This window comes from Rhamphochromis longiceps, linkage group LG3 (assembly GCF_057381845.1).
Source record: "Rhamphochromis longiceps isolate RC_006_pf linkage group LG3, R_longiceps_female_GT1.1, whole genome shotgun sequence".
NCBI classification, from domain to species: domain Eukaryota; kingdom Metazoa; phylum Chordata; class Actinopteri; order Cichliformes; family Cichlidae; genus Rhamphochromis; species Rhamphochromis longiceps.
The window spans coordinates 54,906,636-54,923,161 of NC_140559.1; the positions used below are offsets into that span (position 1 = coordinate 54,906,636).

At 43.2% G+C, this 16,526-nt stretch overlaps 1 pseudogene across 1 annotated transcript; it reads right to left on the minus strand.

Annotated features, from left to right (window-relative positions):
* Positions 1-1,026: 1,026 nt before the first annotated feature.
* Positions 1,027-16,276, minus strand: LOC146675319 (uncharacterized; annotated as a pseudogene). Its single transcript, XR_014910351.1, has 9 exons — positions 12,501-16,276; positions 12,382-12,412; positions 11,826-12,046; positions 11,673-11,735; positions 9,639-10,979; positions 7,823-9,383; positions 6,435-6,474; positions 4,253-4,356; positions 1,027-3,809 (listed from the first exon to the last, which is right to left on the minus strand). The product of XR_014910351.1 is annotated as an uncharacterized LOC146675319 (transcript).
* Positions 16,277-16,526: the final 250 nt, after the last annotated feature.

Here is a 16,526-nt window from a genome sequence, read left to right on the forward strand (position 1 = left end):
ACAAAATAATCCATTATGGTGAAGAGTTTATCAAATGAATGTGTCGCACTGCAAAGGTGACTGTGAAGAAAGGATGTATGCACATCATGTATTATTTTGGATTTACCCCCTATGTAGGCACTTGTGTCTTGCGGGGTTATTGCCTCAGAGGATGTCCCCGCAGAGATGCCTTCGGCCACAGGGCGCCCACTGTTTTGGCTGAGGGCCAACTGCTCAGCCTCTGTGAGTGGTGGTGGTGGAGGACCCCCACCTGTTTTTCGGGCCTCCGCTTTTTTTCTGTTGGCTATAACGGGCCACATTTGAGCATACAGAGTAAGCAAATATGTACTTGTAATGTGCTCAGATAATTTCAATAAGTGCTTACAGAAAGAAAATTAATGTAGCCTCTAACTGCAATTGATTTACATCGGACAAACAGACCAAGCACTATGGCTCATAATACAATTACACCTTACCTGTTTGGACTATATTTTTATATTTCATTTTTACTTGCTGCCAGGAACGTTTGGGGCCTGTTGGGTTGCACCTGCGCTCACATCACATCACAAAATAAAATGTATAAAATAACAAATAAAATAACATATGATAAAATAACGTGTTAAATGGGTGGAAATCCCTCGATCAATGTTTAAATTAACACTCACGCATTGACTCTGTCGGCTATGTTTTGCCATGCATGCTTTTGCAGCTGTGGCTGTGTTACTTTTTTCCGCGGAATTTGCATGTTATCGGCATATGCTGCCATCAGAATTTCGGCCTCAAGCGCTGTGAAATACATTGACCGCGCCTTCTTTCCCTCCGTCTCCATGGTGACTCGCTTAATCTGTGCTCCGCTTATCAGGGCTTTATGTATCCTCGTCCGCGCGCTTCACTTGGGATTAAAGCAACTCCGCGTTGACTGAACTAATTGTTATCAGCCTTTCTGAAACGGAATATTCCGAGTTGGACAGTTCGGGGTTACTCAACCGTGAGTGTCGTTTTTCACTCTGAGTTTTCCAAACCGGCTTCCTGAAACAGGGCCCAGGGCCCTATTTCAGGAAGCCGGTTTAGTGCAAACTCTGAGTAAGTATACCCTGAGTTAACGAAAACTCTGGGTTTTCGGTTTCACAAAGCGAGTTTAGATTAATCCTGAGTGAGTTACTATGACGACACACTCCGTGAAGCTAACCTGCCCCCTAGCAGGTTTACTTCAACTAACCCTGACTTTCTCCGCCTCTTTGTCGGAAACCTGACTGTAGGTCAGACATGGCGTGCCCCTTCCTTGACGAGCCAGTAGATCGTGAAGCCCAAATTCTCCGCAGAGCTCTCCGCCGGGAGAGAGTGATTAGAGCGGGAAATTAATGTAGCCTCTAACTGCAATTGATTTACATAGGACAAACAGATCAAGCACTATGGCTCATAATACAATTACACCTTACCTGTTTGGACTATATTTTTATATTTCATTTTTACTTGTTGCCAGGAACGTTTGGGGCCTGTTGGGTTGCACCTGCGCTCACATCACATCACGAAATAAAATGTATAAAATAAAAAATGAAATATAATAAATAACGTGTTAAATGGGTGGAAATCCCTAGATCAATGTTTAAATTAACACTCACGCATTGACTGTCAGCTATGTTTTGCCATGCATGCTCCCTTTCTTTTGCAGCTGAGGCTGTGTTACTTTTTTTCTGCAAAATTTGCATGTTATCAGCATATGCTGCCATCAGAATTTCGGCCTCAAGCGCTGTAAAATACATTGACCGCGCCTTCTTTCCCTCCGTCTCCATGGTGACTCGCTTAATCTGTGCTCCACTAATCAGGGCTTTATGTATCCTCGTGCGCGCGCTTCACTTGGGGTTAAAGCAACTCCGCGTTGATTGAACTACTTGTTATCAGCCTTTCTGAAACAGAATATTCCGAGTTGGACAGTTCAGGGTTACTCAACCCTGAGTATCGTTTTTCACTCTGAGTTTTCTAAACCGGCTTCCTGAAATAGGGCCCAGTGTGTCTACGTTGACGTGGTTTAAGGTCCCGTTGATGATTGGAGGTGACTACACTACAGTGACGACAGGGTTGAGAACTGGATCCATCTGTGTTGCTCTGCTTCTAAACAATGACAGCGTAAGTGATCTCTGCCAATGTCCAACTACGTTTTACTGTTTACATTAAAACACTCAGCTTACCAAGCGAAAATGACTCTTCATTTTTCCAAACTGTTCATTCAGTATAACTCCATAAGTTTATTGATCAGACCTGTTCCAAACAATCAGGTTAAAATTACAAGATAAAAAAAATCAATACATCCTCACAGTAACTGCACTTGTAGAGTTAATTTCTGGTGTGGATCTGTTGGTGTTTTTTTCAGGTGATGTGGAACTTTAAAAGTCTTCTCACACAGTTCACTTTTGTAAGGTCTCTCCTCAGAGTGGCTAAACGTGTCGTTGTAACTGTGCATCTGTTGTAAACAGTTTCCCACACTGATCACAGCAGGAAACATAATTTCCAGTGTAAATCCGTAGGTGAATATTTCGGTACTGTTTGTCACTGAACCTTTTTCCACAAAAATCGCAGCTGTACGCCTTAATTCCAGAGTGGGTAACTAGATGCTTCTGTAAGTTTCGACTTTGAGCAAAAGCTTTACAACACAAGTCACAGTAGTGTGCTTAAACTACACTGTGGATGAGTTGGTGTTTTTTTAAGCCTCCAGCCAGGGTAAAAGACTTTCCACACAATTCACAGCTGTACGCTTTAACTCCACTGTGGATGAGTTGGTGTCTTTTTAAGTCTCCTGCCTGGGTAAAAGACTTTCCACACAATTCACAGCTGTACGCTTTAAATCCACTGTGGATGAGTTGGTGTTTTTTTAAGCCTCCAGCCAGGGTAAAAGACTTTCCACACAACTCACAGCTGTAAGATTTAACTCCACTGTGGATGAGTTGGTGTTTCTTTAAGTCTCCTGCCCGGGCAAAAGACTTTCCACACAAGTCACAGCTGTATGCTTTAACTCCACTGTGGATGAGTTGGTGTGTTTTTAAGGCTCCAGCCAGGGTAAAAGACTTTCCACACAATTCACAGCTGTAAGATTTAACTCCACTGTGGATGAGTTGGTGTTTCTTTAAATCTTCAGCCAGGGTAAAAGACTTTCCACACAAGTCACAGCTGTATGCTTTAACTCCACTGTGGATGAGTTGGTGTTTCTTTAAGTCTCCTGCCCGGGCAAAAGACTTTCCACACAAGTCACAGCTGTATGCTTTAACTCCACTGTGGATGAGTTGGTGTTTCTTTAAGTTTCCAGCCCAGGTAAAAGACTTTCCACACAAGTCACAGCTGTATGCTTTAACTCCACTGTGGATGAGTTGGTGTTTCTTTAAGGCTCCAGCCAGGGTAAAAGACTTTCCACACAAGTCACAGCTGTATGCTTTAACTCCACTGTGGATGAGTTGGTGTTTCTTTAAATCTTCAGCCAGGATAAAAGACTTCCCACACAACTCACAGCTGTATGCTTTAACTCCACTGTGGATGAGTTGGTGTGTTTTTAAGGCTCCAGCCTGGGTAAAAGACTTCCCACACAACTCACAGCTGTATGCTTTAACTCCACTGTGGATGAGTTGGTGTGTTTTTAAGGCTCCAGCCAGGGTAAAAGACTTTCCACACAAGTCACAGCTGTAAGGTTTAACTCCACTGTGCATGAGTTGGTGTCTTTTTAAGCCTCCAGCCAGGGTAAAAGACTTTCCACACAAGTCACAGCTGTACGTTTTCTCTCCCTTTCTTCTGTGAGGTTTGTCAGCCTCCTGAAAGTGCTGACTTCTTGCTCCATGTTGGTCCTGCAGTGACAGAGGCAGTGAGTGAAATGCAGTCGTGGAACAAACTGAAACTCCCTCCGTCAGTGGAATCAAACATGTCAACAAACACATTGCTGGTGTGTTACCACCACCTTCTGGTGATAGTATCACATTACAATGATGTGACACAAAGAGAGGTATAATTAAAATGACATTAGGAAATATTGATCAGCGGAGAAAATCTTTTATTTCACAAAATTTTTTTCAGTTCAACTGATGATATTGTTGTTTCAATGTGTGTAGATAAAATATGATCTTTGTATTTTCTTGTGACTTCTGTGGTTTCTGATTTTGAATGTAGATTCTGTATATATGGATGAGCCCAGGATAGAAAAGATAAAGCTGCTGTTAACAGGTTTTTAAAAACCAACCAGCTGAACACACAGTTTCAATAAGTGTTGTGTTGTCTGTGATGTTTTTCTCACCTTTTGTGTTGAAGACATTTTTTCCTCTGTAGTGGCTGAGCTGAGTCCAAATGGCTGAAATTGTTTCTCTGCTGCTCCAACAGACTCTTCTGCTCCTGTTACTCCTGTTGTAAAAAAAAAAAGTATCAATCGATATCGATATTGAACCGTTCGATACAGTGCTTTCGGTTCGGTACGCATATGTATCAAACAATACAAAATTTTAATTTATTTTATCAACTTTTCTTCTGATAATGCTGTCTGTGTTGAGAGCTCAGTGGATCTGCATTCGACTACTCCGCCTAGGCTCCACTGTCGAGCGCAGATCCACTGAGCGCAGCACAAGCTAGCAAGACAGTAGCTAAGCTCGTTGTAACATGGCAAATTGAACCCCCCCCCCCCCCCCATTCAGATCTGGCCTTTGGAACTATTTTGGTCTTCATGTGAAGTATGACCCTGAAGGTAAGCGCGTCATGGACAAAAGTAAAACAGTATGTTGGATGTGCCACGCAATGCTCAATTACATGGGTGGGAACTATTGTGTTAGCGCAGTTAGCCCCACGGTAGCTCGTTAACGGAGATTTGCCGTGTTGTGGCGTTAACGTCATTTCAGATTAACGCTGACAGCACTAGTGGGAACACAATGAATAGGACTGCACATTTACGCCGACATCATCCTAGTGCAAAGACAAGTGGAAGCAGACTAAAACAACAAGCACACATGCTACAAACTTTACCAGAGTCATTAGCACACGATTCTCCTTATTGGGACCTGATGTGTTTAATATGCTGCTGAGAATATAGCCCAGAAGAAGCGTATAGTATAGCTTTTATTTAGGAAAGAGACATTTCTCTGTAATAAACTCTCATTTCCAAAGATGAGTGATTCCTCAATCAGATAGATTTATTTTTTTATTACTTGGTTGTTTCAGCAACATTAAATTTAAAAACTGTACTTGTTAAAATATATATTTATAATTTTAATAAATGACAAATTACAAAGGCATGAACATTTTTTTCTATTGAAAAAATATCGAACTGAATTGTGAATTTTGTGTATCGTTGCACCCCTAATATATATATTTTTTTTTCTTTTTTTTGAAGCTTTGTAAAAGCCCGAAAGAAGCAGAAATACATAGTAGGATTAAAGAGCGTAATAACTGACTGAAAAGGAAGACGGCAGCACTGCATGTACATGCATGTACAAGCCACTGATAAACATCGAAGAAGAAGAAGAAACAATGTCCGGCATTGTATCTGGTTTCTGGTACAGATCGGGTATCCTTCAGAGATTTAAGAAAGAATTTAGAAGTTTTTAACTCAGTGATGCTGCAGTGTTCGTTTGACTTTGGGACCTGAAGTGACGGAGTTTAGGACCCAGATTACTCCCAGATTTACGAGCGCCTTAGTCCAACAAATATGGCAATAATGAGGGCCCGCTTGCTTTTTCTACAAAAAAAAATGTGCTTTGTTGTGTATCTGACGGACAAACACCAAACCAGCTCCACATTACTGAAGTGGAACCATTTTTACAAACTAATTCTGGTTCATCCGTTTCACTCAACGATCCGCTTTCTCCCTTCTCATTCTCTGTTGCCGCCATGCTTTTTCGGCCATGTGCGTATGAAAACAAAGGCACCGCGCATGCGTGTTTTACCCATATTCTATCGCAATAGTCCATTTTCTTATCGTTGCCTAACATTGTACCGGTATTACCGTGAACGGTATAATATGGCCCAGCCCTAGTGGCAAGCATGCAGGCTTGTCACTAGGGCAAACTATGGCATGCAGGCTTTCACATTTCACACCATTCGAAGACAAATATAACGTCGCAGAACACTCCAGCTCACTTGTTAGTCTGCTCCAAGCATTTCCACAAAGGTCAGTGTTTTGTAGTAGTTAATACGTCATTTTTCATAACATAATTGTCCACTAAAGGCTGATTGCCCTCCCCCAGGCTTGTACCCGTGGCTTCATGTCCTGGGGGTTGGTTGTTCTCCTCCCCTGCACTCCATCCTTTTGTTCATATTCCAAGATTATTTTGTTATATGTATTCTTACCTCCTAGCAACCGCCATATTATAATATTGCAAGCAATCACAAACTCTACAGTCTCCCTAACTTCAATGTATAGTAAGCAATCTATTATTCTCACCAGAGAAAAACATAAACTAAAACCACATCAAAGTTAGCTCCGTGCTTACCTTTAGATGAGCCCACAAACAAGACAACTCTGTGATTAAGCTAGAAGCCTTTCCAAACACAGTTAACAGATCAGGAAGCTGAGACACACGTGGTTCGCGCTGATCACAGCTACAATCCAAGAGACAGCGGTGGGTAGATCGATGCAGATATCGATTGAAAAGTAGGTAGTTGTATATGATCCTGTAGGTTTACTACTTTACTCCCGTTTCACGAAAAAGCAGCTCTCTCTGCTCGAGTCCTCTCCAGCGCACACACTTTGCTCCGCCCCCTTTACCCAGCTCTGCAGCGATTTGTTGCTGTGCGTCACGTGACTCAGCTGCACAACGTAATCACGTGGTGTGTTATTTCAAAATTAGCGCGCTTCGGGATTGACGGCAGGCCGCAATGCATTGTGGGTAGTGGTGTGCGATACTGCATGTTTTGGTATCGATCTTCTGCTTTTCTTTTCATTCCAATTAAAATTGTTATACTCTTAGAAATGATAATAATAATATTTCCACTGTGGGATTTCCACGCATCAGAAGTAACACTTCTACATGCTGTTAATAAATATCACTGTACCTGCCTCTTGTTTTGAGATTTTTGGGCTCACACCTTTTTTTGAATAATTAATGTTTGGGTTTTTGTCACCATTTCTTTTGGATATTTAGGTTGTCAGCATTGTTTATATATTACTTTCTAGTGACTTAGCTTATTATTCAAGTCTTGTGCCTACAACCTAGTGTAACAGGGTCATAAATCACATTTTATAATTACCCAAAATGTGTTCTTAACCCCCAAACCATTCTTCTTTTATACCTGACTTTTAGGACCTCCAAGCCTGTAGTTATGTTCATTATCAGTTAGAGCCCCTCCTCATTCTTTTCTTCTTCTTCTTTGGTGCAATCCTATTGTAGGTTTTGCTTATAATAACCAGTCCACTGTAACTGTATGCCAGGCGTTTATTAGCAGCCAACATGAACGTCCGTACACTCATAACAGGAAGTACACATAACCCCTAGAGGGAACCACAGCGACACCTGCTGGAACTCTCCGTAACAGCAGCAACAGGAGGCAGTATGGACAAACATAACATTGCTGTTATCTTTTCAGTTTTTTTCTTCTTCTTAGTTTTGCACTTTTCAGGCAAACCCAAATCAAACAACACCACCGTAATTGAAGAACTTATCAGGTTATGGATTACAAAACAAAATGAGGCTTCAAATATCAAATGAAATTCACAGTAATCATTGTCATAACTGCGACAAGTATGCAATAACATAACACAAGATAAAACACATTTCAAAACAGAAAATACAGCACCAGTGTGCTTTTAATCCACGTATTTACTATTCAGTTTAGACACTCTACCAGATCTGGTTCGGTACAAGTTGTCATCAGAACGTACTTGGCATTTTGTAGGTGTTATCACCTGTTCCTGCTGTTTTGTGCCATGTTGTGGTGGGTCGAGTTGAACTTGAACTATTTCATGTTTGTTGGTTTGTGTTTTATAAGGTTCAGATTCATCCGCTCTTCGAGGTGAGTCCAGTTCATCTTGAGTTGTAGCGAGCTTTTCGGGTTGAGGCTCGCTCACAGGCAGAAGATGTTGTCTGTTGCGCCTGTATTCTTTTCCACCCGACTCAACGACATATGAGTGAGGTACAGCACATACTTTACTTACAACTCCAATCTTGTCATGTCCTCTCTGTGTTTGTAATCTCACCACCTCGTTTGGTGTTAATGGACTGAGCAGCTTGCTGGACTTGTCGTAGTGCTGTTTTTGAGTTTTACGCTTTTTTGTGAGTTGAGTTTTGATAGTGGTTGTCACTTTTGCTGTTGGTGTTAGCAGTTTTTTGCACACAGGAAGGGTTGACCGCGTTCGTCTTGATAGCAGCCTCTGTGCTGGTGAGCCAAGAATGTTGTCTCGTGGCGTGTTGCGTAGATGTAACAGGTTCAAATAGAAATCAGTTCCATCTCTTTTTGATGTTTCAAGGAGTCTTTTAGCACTCCGGACAGCTCTTTCACTGAGTCCATTTGACTGAGGGAACTCAGGGCTGCTTGTGACATGTATGAACTCCCAGTGTGTGGCAAACTCACGAAAGGTCTGGCTGGTAAACTGGGTGCCATTGTCTGAGTACAGTTTCTGTGGTATCCCATGTACTGAGAAGTGGTGTTTGAGTTTGTTAATGACTGAGGCAGATGTTAGGTTTTCAAGTTTATCTATTTCAAACCATCCAGAATATGAATCCACGAGCACGAGGTAGTGGTGATTGTCCCATTCGAATATGTCTGTGGCTGTGATAGACCAGGGAAGATCAGGAATTTGGTGTAGTTTCAGGGGTTGTTTTTGTTGGTGAGGCTTTAGACCGTTGCAAATGCTGCATGATTTGACTTTGTTCTCAATGTCAGAGTTTATTGTCAGCCAGAATACGTTGTCCCTTGCTCTCCTTTTTGTAGACTCCATGCCTGGATGTCCCTTGTGTAGTTCCTGCAGATAGGTATCATGTAGTGATGCTGGAACGATGGCTCTGTTGCCTTTCATAATGACATTGTTGTCGATGATTAGTTCATCGTGGTAGCTGAAGAATGGTTTTATTTCTATAGGCACACTACTTGCTTGTTTTGGCCACCCCTGCTGGATGTAGCGAGCAAGTGTCTGTAGGGTAGCGTCCTTCGAGGTGTGTTCGGTGAGCTCTTTTGGTGATATGAGCTGAAGTGACATTACCTCGAAGTCGCGCCCCTCTTCCTTTAGAGGTTGCTCATCCAGCGTTGGTGTGCGAGAGAGTGTGTCTGCGATGTAAAGGTGTTTGCCTTTCTTGTACACCAGGGTCAAGTTGAACTTTTGTAATCGTAGCATCATGCGCTGTAGCCGTGCCGGGACTGTGTGGAAAGGTTTGTTTTGGATTGTGACCAAAGGCTGGTGGTCAGTTTCAATCACCACTGGCTTTCCGTAGATGTAGTCGTAAAACCTGTAACATGCGAACACTACAGCTAGTAACTCCTTCTCTATCTGAGCGTACCTTCTCTCCGCTGGAGTTAGAGTTCTTCATGCATATGCCACAGGTTTGTCGTCCTGAAGGCATGCAGCCCCTAGACCATGCTGGGAAGCGTCACATGTGAGAGTCACTGGCTTGTGCATGTCATAGTATTGAAGTACTGGTGGGCTAGTGAGGCATGTTTTAAGTTTGTTGAAAGCATCCTGCTGATGTTGAGTCCAGCTCTACACCACATCCTTGTGAAGCAACTGACGAAGAGGTGCTGACAGTTCACTTAAGTTTGGGATGAACTTGCCCAGGTAGTTGATCATTCCCAGGAAACGTTGGAGAGACGTCTTGTCCTCTGGTGGTGGCATTTCATTGATCGCGGAGATTTTAGTTAGATCTGCTTTTAGCCCTTCGTCAGTGAATATGTGTCCCACGTAGCTCACTTCTTTAAGTCTGAACTTGCACTTTTTTGGATTCAGTTTGAGTTTTACTTGTCTGGCCCGCTCCAGAACCTTTTTTAAATTTTTGTCATGCTCCTGTATTCCTTTGCCTCCCACTATGATGTCGTCCACAATCACTGCGCATGGATATCCCATGAATATTTGTTCCATGGCTCTCTGGAAGACTTCAGAAGCGGTGTTGATGCCAAAGGGCATCCTCAGGAATTTGAATCTGCCGAAAGGTGTTGCAAATGTAGTGAGAAGAGATGAGGCAGGATCTAATTTGATTTGCCAGAAGGAGCTCTTTGCATCCAGAACTGAGAAGATGGTTGCTCCCGACATCTGAGCAGCTACTTCCTCCACAGTATGCATGGGATGGTGAGGTTGCATTAGTGCCTTGTTCAGATCCCTTGGATCAATGCAGATACGAACATCATCTGTATTCTTTTTGTGTGTTGCGACCATGTTGGATACCCATTCCGTGGGCTCCTCCATTGGTTCAATTACTCCCAGGGCCTGCATTCTTTGGAGTTCCTCTTTAACTCTTTTCTGCATAGGAACAGGAACGCGTCTTGGAGGGTTGACGACAGGTGACACGTTTGGAGTGAGTTTCATTGAGTAAGTTACAGGTAAGTCACCGACTTCATCTTCAAACAGGTCTGTGTATTCATGAAACACTTTCTGCGCTAGTGTCTCATCCTGATCTGTGTCAACCTGGTAGACTTCCTTGCTGAAACTAACCAGTTTCATTCGCACGCTGTCCTTTAATCCGATGATGGGTTGCACATCGTGTTTTACAACTTGGAATTGCAGGTCATATAACTGTCCAGCTAGCTTGCACTTGAGAGTAACTGTGCCTGTGGTCTTGATCTTCGTGCCTCCGAAAGCAACAAGATTTACCTGTTTTTGTGACTTGAATAGGGTTTCGTTGTTGCCGATCTTTCTGTAAGTGTCTAGTGAGATTACGTTACATTTTGCCCCAGTGTCTACTTTTAGTTTGAGGGCCTTATCAGAAACTTTGACTGTGCAGTATCCTTCTTTGTTGTGATTGTTCTCACCCTCCATTGTTAGGTGCTCAATGCAAAATGTCTCATCACTGTCTGGGTCAGCATCCTCTGAAATTTGGTTCACTTGCTTGCCTCTGTGATGTGGTTTTGCGGATTTGCATTGTTTTTTGTAATTGTCATGATCCAAGCAGCCAGGAACACACAGGTACAAATGTAATCTTCAAAAAATGGGTTTTATTATACCCCCAAAAAAGGACAAGATGATTACAAAAATTCAAGATATCAAAAATAAAGTTTTTAAGAACCAAGTGGGCCCGTAAAAGAGGTTAACATAACAGAACGCTACTCAAAAGTCACTTAACAAAAACATAACTCAACAAACTGACCTGCCCAAATGAGAAACAGCTCCAGTTATATAGCAAATGAATAAACCATTATATACACCAAAGGTGAAAACTAAAGAGATAACAGCCAACCATCATTCAAGAAGAACCCCATTCCCCCTGCATGATCACAATAGATGGTCCAGTCCACTTTATTGGCTTCTGCATTTAAACCAGCTCCACCCTCAGCCTCCTCTTTCAGCCAAACCAGGAAGGACTGGAGCGGAGGTCAGGTAACTCAGAAAGAGCAGAAATATAATCAATATAACATATACCTATATAAAATAACAAACAATGCAAAGCAAAGTCTATGCCACCATTTGGGCTATAGCTTAGTGCTGTCATGCATTACAGGTAACTCAAAATATCAAATTAGTTAACTTATGATCACAGAAGCTTTAGAGCATAACGTAAACATAAGACAAAAGACCACATGAATATTACCTAAGTATCTCAGTTGTGTGGTTGCATGCATCCATCACACACTCCCCCCCCTTAGGCAGTGAGCTGGAACAGCGAGAGAGATAGTCCGCTGTGCAGTTGTTCTTGCCTGCAATATGCTGAATGGTAAAACGGAATGGCTGCATCGCAAGGTACCATCTGGTGATTCGTCCATTCGTATCCTTCATTTTCTCCAACCACTGGAGCGCCTTGTGGTCAGTTTCCAGTTTAAATTCCTGGCCTAGGAGGTAATACTTGAGGGAATCAAGTGCCCACTTGATTGCTAAAGCCTCTTTTTCCACCGTTGAATATCTCATCTCTCTTGGGAACATTTTGCGGCTAATGAAAGCCACTGGGTGTCGCTCATTGGGTGGTCCCTGTAGAAGAACAGCCCCCAGACCCCTATCAGAAGCATCAGTTTGAAGAATAAAAGGTTTCTCAAAATCTGGGCTATACAAGACTGGAGTCTTACTGAGGGATTGCCTGATATCCTGGAAAGCTGCCTCAGCCTCCTCCGTCCATTGAATCTGGTTAGGGCACCTAGAACCTGTTAGATCAGTGAGGGGAGACGCCCTGGCAGAAAAATGAGGGATAAATCTGTGGTAGAACCCTGCCATGCCAAGAAATGATCTAAGTTGTTTCCTTGTCTGTGGCAAACTGCAGGATTCAATAGCACTGATTTTGCTCACTTGTGGTTTTATCACCCCATTACCTGTGACAAATCCCAGGTATTCAGTTTCAGCCTTGGCAAAAACACATTTTGACGAATTAACAGTCAGCCCAGCTTCTCTGAGACGCTCTAGTACCTTTTCTAGATGTTTGAGGTGCTACTCCCAGGTTTGGCTGTAAATCACAATATCGTCCAGATATGCTGCCGTGAACTCTGACAAACCACACAGTACCCGATCCATCAGCCTCTGAAATGTTGCAGGGGCTCCATGCAAACCAAAAGGCAGGACTGTGAATTGGAATAGCCCCCATGGTGTCCGGAAGGCAGTCAGTTCCCTTGAGCGTTCAGTAAGTGGCACCTGCCAATAGCCTTTGCAGAGATCCAGAGTCGTCAGGTACTGGGCTTTCCCAAGTCGCTCAATCAGATCATCAACCCTAGGTGTAGGGTATGAATCGAACTTTGAGATGGCATTCAAGTACCTGAAATCAATACAAAACCGCAGGCTACTATCCTTCTTTGGGACCAAAACCACTGGGTTGCACCACTCGCTCTTAGATGGTTCAATGATCCCTAGAGACAACATTAAATTCACCTCCTTCCTCAATGATGTTAACAGCCGCTCTGGAATCCTATAACTCATACGTCTCACAGACGCTCCATCCTTTAATACAATGTCATGTTCAATAACATCCGTCCTCCCAGGATTCTCCTGAAACACCCCAGAGCTGCATAACTCTTTCACCTGAAGCTGTTTTTCTTCTGAAAGGTGATTAAGGTCCAAATGCTGGAGCACACCTGAAGGAAGATACTGCTCCTCCACCTCTTCCTCCTCATGAATCTCCCTTATCAAAAGAACTTCTGCTCTCTTCGGCCTCTCCACCCACTCCTTCAGGAGATTTACATGCAAAACTCTACTGGAGCGAGAGTGACCTGGAGTTGCCAGCCGATAGGTGGTAGCTCCCAGTTTCTGCTGAATCTGAAAAGGTCCTTGCCATTTAGCTAACAGCTTACGGTCATCACTTGGAAGGAGTACAAGTACCTTTTGTCCAGGTTCAAATGACCTCTCCCGAGCTGACCGATCATACCAGACCTTCTGATGTTGCTGGGCAGCTACCATATGAGCTTGGGCAAGCTCAGTCATCTTCTCAAGTCGCTCCCTCATCTGTATAACATATGAAATGACATTAGTAGCCCCTGCCCCTCTCCGGTCACCCTGCCACATTTCTTTCAGCAAAGAGAGGGGCCCCCTTACTTCATGACCATATAACAGTTCAAAAGGTGAGAAGCCAGTAGAAGCTTGGGGTACTTCTCTATACGCAAAGAGGAGGTAAGGCAGCCACTGATCCCAGTCAGTACCAGTGTCATTCACAAACTTGCGCAACATCTGCTTCAGGGTCTGGTTAAAGCGCTCCGTCAGGCCATCTGTTTGAGGATGGTATGGAGTAGTCTTTAGCCCTTTGATGCCAAGAAGCTGATAGACCTGCTTTAATAAAGTTGACATAAAATTAGTCCCACGGTCTGTCAGAATCTCACGAGGGAATCCCACCCTTGAGAAAAATTGCACCAGACAAAAAGCCACAGACTTGGCCTTTACAGATTTCAGAGGAAAAACTTCAGGGTATTTTGTGGCATAATCAGTTATTACCAGCATGTAACGGTTTCCTGCCCTGCTTTTCTCAACAGCTCCGACAACATCCATCCCCAACCGTTCAAATGGGGTGCTAATAACTGGCAAAGGCTGAAGTGGAGCTCTGGAGGGGGTTTTGATGGAAGTCTTTTGGCACTGAGGGCAGCTTTTACAAAATTGGGTCACGTCAGCATGCAGGCCCGGCCAGTGGAAATACTTCCTAATGCGAGCCATGGTTTTATGCTTCCCTAAATGTCCTGCCCACGGCACAGAGTGCCCCAAATTCAGTACCACCTCCCTGACTCCACTAGGAACCATCAGCTGTACCTGTGATCTTTGCCGGCGATAAAGAATGCCATCTTTCAGAAAAAAATCCTCACTGCTGTTAATATCTGGTTCCATCTCATGTCCTTGCTTTTTAGCTTTCTGAAAAAAGGGTGCTAATACTGGATCATTGTGTTGCATCTCAGTGATATTAGCTGGGACTCTAAAGTCCAAAGACATTTCAGGCTCACAGACAGGAGATGCTTTCACAATAGTATGATGAAATTTCTCTCGCCTTCTCTCCATGCGGGACTTGCGCAACTTCCCGGGTGCTGTCTCTAATTCTGCCTCATAAAATGGCAGAGCACTAAGGGTCTGAGTGGCATCTGCTGGCTTCATAGCTTCAGCTTGAGCCCTAGTTACTGCAACATTGCATGTGTGGCTATAATCCAAAAGGTCAACCAGCACAGGTAGATCTCGGCCTAATATAACAGGGAATGGCAAATTATCAGCAACCCCAATATTCAGGAGGTAAACCTGTCCTTGCACCTTGATGTATAGGTCCGCTGTTGGATAAGGCTTTTCATCTCCATGAACACAACAAACAGGAATCGTTTCAGTCATATTAATACTATTTAAGGGGACAAACTGTCTGTGTACAAGAGTCTGTGTGCTACCTGTATCAATTAGTGCCTTTAATGTATCACCATTAATCTCAACTGATGTCATCTTTAACCCTCTGTCTAATTTTATCTCAGAGTTATCATGGTTTCGAGGCACAAAGCACATTTGGGTTAATTTAGCTGAGTTTTCAGGGCACATGGGCTTTGTATGACCTTCCATTCCACAAAGATAGCATATCAAGGTTTTGGCCGGGGACTTCAAAGACCCATTGGGTGGGTGGCTATATGAAGCCCTACTCACATTGGCAGCTGGTCTTTGCGGGAGTGATTTCCGGCTGTCCTTCGTTTTCCAAGCCATGAAGCTCCAAGGCTGTCCCTTTTTCCGTGCCGCCACAAAAACATCAGCCAGCTTTGCAGCCTCTGCAGCAGAGGGTGGATTATGCTCTTTTATCCACACCTGCAACTCAGGAGATAGCATTCGTAAATATTGCTCAAGGATGATGATTTCCCCAATGTCCTGAATGGTTTTATCTTCAGGGTGGACCCATTTTACATAAAGCTCCTTCAGCCGTGCATACAACTCTTTAGGGCTTTCTGCAGGGTTTACATCAAGAGATCGAAATCTCTGCCTATAGGTCTCAGGATTGATATCATATTTATAAAGAATAGCTGCCTTAACCTTGTCATAATCCAAAGAATCATCAACATCCATATGTACATATGCACCTCTTGCTTTGCCCGTAAGCAGCGGTACAAGATGAAAAACCCAATCATGTCTCTGCCACCGACAGGCCATTGCAATGCGTTCGAAGGTAATCAAAAAATGTTCAATATCATCCTCGTCGGTGAGTTTTTGTAACTTAGGCTCCAGAAAATGGGACTGACCTGATGAACCAGTAACTGATATACTGGGACCAGCTTGAGGAAGAATGTCATCATCTAGAGATTCTGGATCAGGTGATTCAGCTGCCTGACCTTCAGGCACAGGAGAAGTGCAGGCTTGTACTTCTACCTGTAACAACTGAAACTGGTGTTGAAGTGCTTTAAAACGTTGTTCTTGCTTTGCACTCTCCTCCTTCTGTTTAGCCTCTCTGGCCTCCTGCTGGCCCATATGTGAACGGAGAAGAGAGATCAGATCCGATATCGTTGGCTCCTTACCTTGGCCCTCAGTGCTGTCTACCCCTGCAGAAGCTCCATTCTCCTCTTGTCCTCCATCGACTTGTCCTTCTGAGCCCATTTGCTGGCTTGGTACATCTCCTCGGACCACTCTCACACTCCTTGCTCCTCTCTGCATGGTTTAATAAGGAGTGGGAAAAAACCCCCAAAAAAAACAAACACTGTACCTTTTTTGTGTGTGTATTTTTTATTTTTTTTTAAACTGGCTGTATCCCACTGCTGCCACCAATTGTCATGATTCAAGCAGCCAGGAACACACAGGCACAAATGCAATCTTCAAAAAATGGGTTTTATTATACCCCCAAAAAAGGACAAGATGATTATAAAAATACAAGATATCAAAAATAAAGTTTTTAAGAACCAAGTGGGCCCGTAAAAGAGGTTAACATAACAGAACGCTACTCAAAAGTCACTTAACAAAAACATAACTCAACAAACTGACCTGCCCAAATGAGAAACAGCTCCAGTTATATAGCAAATGAATAAACCATTATATA